The following is a 6000-nucleotide window of genomic DNA, read 5'->3' as shown; positions in this document are numbered from 1 at the left end:
TTAAAATTATATCCTCTCCTGAACCATTACCTCCCTGGTTCAAAGTCTCCGACTGTCCACTCGGTCTGTGCCTCTCATCTTGTACCCCTCTATCAAGTCACCTGTCATCCTCCTTCACTCCCGAGAGAAAAGCCCCAGCTCGCTCAACCTATCCTCACCAGACACGCTCTCCATTCCATCCCGGTCAATCTCCTCTGCACTCTCTCTAAAGCTTCCTCATCCTTCCGATAATGAGGTGACCAGAACCAAACACAGTATTCCAAGTGTGGTCTGACCAGGGTTTTATTAAGCTGTAACATTACCTCACGGCTCTCGAACTCAGTCCCTCAATCCCCTGAAGGCCAGCACAACGCAGACTTTTTGAAGTGCCACAGCATATCAACCTGTGCAGCAACTTTCGAGGGTTCTGTAGACATGGAGCCCAAGACCCCTCTGTTACTCCAAACTGCCAGGAACCCCCCCCCATTTACCCCGTACTTTGCCTTTAACCGAGTACAGCAAGCACCCAGAGGCGCAGCACTCTGTCCACGCTCCACACGGGTCAGAACGCTGGCGCAAGACAGGGAACGACCCTGCCAAGCTGTCGTCATCCCACACCACGAGCCTCCGGAAGAACCTCCGTATCTGGCCAACGGAGCTCTCCAACTACGTCGTACTCCTTCAGGTAGGCCACGATCGCCATGAGGAAACGCTGGAGGTGAGGACCGTCATCAACACAGCTCTTCACTGGAGCTTCAGATGGTGCAGCAAATACGGGAGACCAGACGCAACTTGGCACCATACCGCAGAGGCAGAAATGAGGACCCTGAACGACACCGGGGGGCACAACAGAGAAGATGGCCAAAGGTGGAGATGGAGGTCCTTCATTGCTGGTCTAAGCGGCAAAACAGGAAGTAACTATATAAGCATACAATTACAGCACGGAAACAGGCCCCTCGGCCCTTCTAGACCATGCCGAACACTTATTCTCACCTAGTCCCACTGGCCCATATAACCATATAACGATTACAGCACGGAAACAGGCCATCTCGGCCCTTCTAGTCCATGCCCAATGCTTACTCTCACCTAGTCCCACTGACCCATATAACCATATCACGATTACAGCACGGAAGCAGGCCATCTCGGCCCTTCTAGTCAGTGCCGAACGCTTACTCTCACCTAGTCCCACTGGCCCATATAACCACATAACAATTACAGCATGGAAACAGGCCATCTCGGCCCCTCTAGTCGGTGCCGAACGCTTACTCTCACCTAGTCCCACTGGCCCATATAACAATTACAGCACGGAAACAGGCCATCTCAGACCTTCTAGTCCTTGCTGAACGCTTACTCTCACCTAGTCCCACTGGCCCATATAACCATATAACGATTACACACGGAAACAGGCCAACTCGGCCCTTCTAGTCTGTGCCGAACGCTTACTCTCACCTAATCCCACTGGCCCATATAACCACATAACAATTACAGCACGGAAACAGGCCATCTCGGCCCTTCTAGACCGTGCCGAACGCTTACTCTCACCTCGTCCCACTGGCCCATATAACCACATAACAATTACAGCACGGAAACAGGCCCCTCGGCCCTTCTAGTCCGTGCCGAACGCTTACTCTCACCTAGTCCCACTGGCCCATATAACCATATCACAATTACACACGGAAACAGGCCCCTCGGCCCTTCTAGTCCGTGCCGAACGCTTACTCTCACCTAGTCCCACTGACCCATATAACAATTACAGCATGGAAACAGGCCCCTCGGCCCTTCTAGTCCGTGCCGAACGCTTACTCTCACCTAGTCCCACTGACCCATATAACAATTACAGCACGGAAACAGGCCATCTCGGCCCTTCTAGTCCGTGCCGAACGCTTACTCTCACCTAATCCCACTGGCCCATATAACCACATAACAATTACAGCACGGAAACAGGCCCCTCGGCCCTTCTAGTCCATGCCCAACGCTTACTCTCACCTAGTCCCACTGACCCATATAACAATTACAGCACGGAAACAGGCCCCTCGGCCCTTCTAGTCCATGCCCAACGCTTACTCTCACCTAGTCCCACTGACCGATATAACAATTACAGCACGGAAACAAGCCATCTCGGACCTTCTAGTCCGTGCCGAACGCTTACTCTCACCTCGTCAAACTAACTACTCTGACTTCAAGTCTGATGATCGAAAAGTGTAAAATGAAGTCAACAGGTTAATTGCCCGCTGTGATTCGACCCTCTCAGAAGCCTGGGGAGGGGGGGGGGGAGACTGCTGAACTGAGTGGACCAATTAGCCTCTTGCTCATCCAAAAGAAAAAGACAAAAACTGTACGAAATTGGAGTTGGAAATATTTTAATTATAATTTCAGGTTTTAAAAGTCGTGGAGTCCCTTATTCTCTCCCCCACTGTTTACATAGTTACAACAGAAGGCTTTAAAAGGAAGTAGACGGCGGGGTAGAACTCTCGGGGGGGTTACCTGGAACGAGGACGAGCACTAGGACCCAGGAGAAGCCCACAGAGAAAGCTCCCAGCCCCCACGGGAGGGGTGAGGAAGTGGGGGGTGGGGTAAAAGGGGTGGGGGAAGGGCTTTCAGGCCACTGGGCAAAGCAAGCAAAAAGTGCAGAGCGACAGAGAACATTATTGGAGTTAAGTACACGACGCCTCCAGCTGAGGTGGCGAAGTGGACAAACAGTGATCGAACTCTGTCCCGTTGAACCACTCCTGTGACATTACTCACTCCACACCCCCCACCCCAAACACCAAGCGATCCCCCCCTCTATAAAACAGTGGCATTATTAAAAACACCATGACAAATATCTGTACATCTTTCAGGAAGAACACAGCTGGGCCCAGGCAAGGTGCTCTAACCTCCCCGGCCCAGGGGAGCCAGCGGGGAGGGGAGAGGTAGGGGATGGGAGCTGCTACCTAGGCCAAGCACTAACGCCCCCCTCCCCAAAACCACCCCAAGTGCCCCTCAGCCCTGGGGCATTGGGGTTTTCATAGAGCAGATCCCACATTAACGCATGCCCACTCGCTCGCTTTCTCAGTCCTGTGCGGGAGCAGACTTACTCGCGCGCCCCGGTAGACGCGTGCACGCCTTCACGCACGCACACTTGCGCGAGCAGGGCCGCAGATGTGCACGAACGCCCTGAAGGAAATCTGTTCCCCACACACAAACACACACACACACGCACTCGTCTGCCCGCACATGCCACAGGGCACCACCCCAGCCCTCCAGAAACGGCGCTGGACGAGCAGAGATCATCTCCTCCCCTACAGAAAACTCACACACCCTCCCCACGGCTCAGACACACGCCTCCCCATCACTCGAGAGAAAGGGGGACACCACGAGCCTGTCCAATGGTGGGGAGTTCTTCAACCCCCCCCCATTTCTCCTCCCCATGGAGAGCAGGGAGCGAAACGCCGCAGAGAGCACATGCCCACCCACTGTCATTAGCCGCCCGCCCAGCATCCCGCCCTTCCCTGCCCAGCTCTATCGACCGCCATCCCGGCATACGCACAAGCAGTGACGCGCCCCTCCCAGCGCCAGCCCAGAACCCCCTCCCCCACCCCGGCACACCGTCAGGGTGTTAACACTGTGCAAGAGTTAGCACACTACGGGTCAGGGCAGAAGTTTTTTTAAAAAAAAACTAGGTAAACGATTATCAAGCGAAAAGCTCTTCGCACAGCCCCGGAGGGTCCAACGTTAGCGGAATTCTGTCGGGATGGGAAGGTGGGGAGCAGGGGGGTGGGGGGGGGTGACTGAGTAACGAGCAGAGGCGAACAGCGATGATGCGAAAGGGGCTATCACTGGGAGACCGGCGAAAGGGAGACAGTCCATAAATATGGCGCGGGATTCTCTTCTACACACGCACGCACACACACACACGCGTCTCCTCGAATTCCGGGCTGAGACCGTCCGGTGCTCCCACGCCGACCCACCGGCACCGCCTGTTACAATGTGCCGCCCGCGTCTTCCAGCTCCTGCGAGAAAAACGGAGACCGGTTACGGCGCAGGACGCGGCCCCCCCCTCCCACGGCAGTGGAAACGTCAGCTGTAACGGTTCAGGGCAACCAAGTTCAGAGTTCAATCCCCACCGCTGCCCGTAAGGAGTTTGTAAGCTCTCCCCGTGACCGCGTGGGTTTCCTCCCACAGTCCGAAGACGCACCGGTCAGCAGATGAATCGGTCATTGTCAATCGTTCTGTGCGAGGCCAGGGCTAGACTGGCTGGATCAGCTCCCTAACTCAGGGCTGTCCACGGACCTCTCGGCTAACGGTCGGGGTCCATGTCATGAAAAAAAGGTTGGGGGCCCACCACGCACCGAGGGTTTGTCACAGAACTACAAAAACGAGCCTCAGCCTCTGAGGCAGTGTGCTCTAAATTCCAGCTAGGGTGTTGGGGGAATCCTCCCCCTCAGACCCTCCCAATTTCAACCTATCCTCGTGTCAGGAGGCAGGCTGGGGCAGTCTCCCCCTCTCTGTCCGTGATGCTGAAGTGGGGACGGCAAAATGTCAGCGTAGCCTCCAACCTGACGGCGTGAACTTTGATTTTGCCAACTTCTCTTCTCTCCACATCTTGTTCCCCTCTCCATTCTTACCCCCTCTCCACCCTTTCCCTTCTCCTCACATACCCATCACCCCTTCTTCCCTTTCTCCCATGGTCCACTCTACCCTCCTATTCGATGCCTTCTTCTTCAGCCCTTTACCTCTTTCACCAATCACATCCCAGCTTCTTACTTCACCTGGTCTCACCCATCACCTCCCAGTGTCTCATTTCATCTCCCCTCTCCCCCACCCACCCACCTTCCCCCACACCTGGTCTCACCTATCACCTCCCAGTGTCTCACTTCATCCCCCCTCTCCCCCACCCACCCACCTTCCCCCTCACCTGGTCTCACCCATCACCTCCCAGTGTCTCACTTCATACCCCATCTCCCCCACCCACCCACCTTCCCCCTCACCCGGTCTCACCTATCACCTCCCAGTGTCTCACTTCATCCCCCTCTCCCCCACCCACCCACCTTCCCCCTCACCTGGTCTCACCCATCACCTCCCAGTGTCTCACTTCATCCCCCCTCTCCCCCACCCACCCACCTTCCCCCTCACCTGGTCTCACCCATCACCTCCCAGTGTCTCACTTCATCCCCCCTCTCTCCCACCCACACACCTTCCCCCTCACCCGGTCTCACCCATCACCTCCCAGTGTCTCACTTCATCCCCCCTCTCCCCCACCCATCCACCTTCCCCCTCACCTGGTCTCACCTATCACCTCCCAGTGTCTCACTTCATCCCCCCTCTCCCCCACCCACCCACCTTCCCCCTCACCTGGTCTCACCCATCACCTCCCAGTGTCTCACTTCATCCCCCCCTCTCCCCCTCCCACCCACCTTCCCCCTCACCTGGTCTCACCCATCACCTCCCAGTGTCTCACTTCATCCCCCCTCTCCCCCACCCACCCACCTTCCCCCTCACCTGGTCTCACCCATCACCTCCCAGTGTCTCACTTCATCCCCCCTCTCCCCCACCCACCCACCTTCCCCTTCACCTGGTCTCACCTGTCACCTCCCAGTGTCTCACTTCATCCCCCTCTCCCCCACCCACCCACCTTCCCCTTCACCTGGTCTCACCTATCACCTCCCAGTGTCTCACTTCATCCCCCCTCTCCCCCACCCACCCACCTTCCCCCTCAACTGGTCTCACCCATCACCTCCCAGTGTCTCACTTTATCCCCCCTCTCCCCCACCCACCCACCTTCACCCTCACCTGGTCTCACCCATCACCTCCCAGTGTCTCACTTCATCCCCCCTCTCCCCCAACAACCCACCGTCCCCCTCACCTGGTCTCACCCATCACCTCCCAGTGTCTCACATCATCACCCCCTCCCCCATTCACCCACCTTCCCCCTCACCTGGTCTCACCCATCACCTCCCAGTGTCTCACTTCATCCCCCCTCTCCCCCACCCACCCACCTTCCCCCTCACCCGGTCTCACCCATCAACTCCCAGTGTCTCA

General features: G+C 56.6%; 1 pseudogene; it reads right to left on the bottom strand.

Moving 5' to 3' along the window:
* Nucleotides 1–3808: 3808 nt before the first annotated feature.
* Nucleotides 3809–6000, bottom strand: part of LOC132384079 (protein phosphatase 1B-like) — a 67910-nt pseudogene continuing 65718 nt past the window's right edge.

Source organism: Hypanus sabinus, chromosome 31 (assembly GCF_030144855.1).
Source record: "Hypanus sabinus isolate sHypSab1 chromosome 31, sHypSab1.hap1, whole genome shotgun sequence".
Taxonomy (NCBI): domain Eukaryota; kingdom Metazoa; phylum Chordata; class Chondrichthyes; order Myliobatiformes; family Dasyatidae; genus Hypanus; species Hypanus sabinus.
The sequence above is the reverse complement of the archived record's forward strand: the minus strand, read 5'-3'. Positions and strand labels throughout refer to the sequence as shown.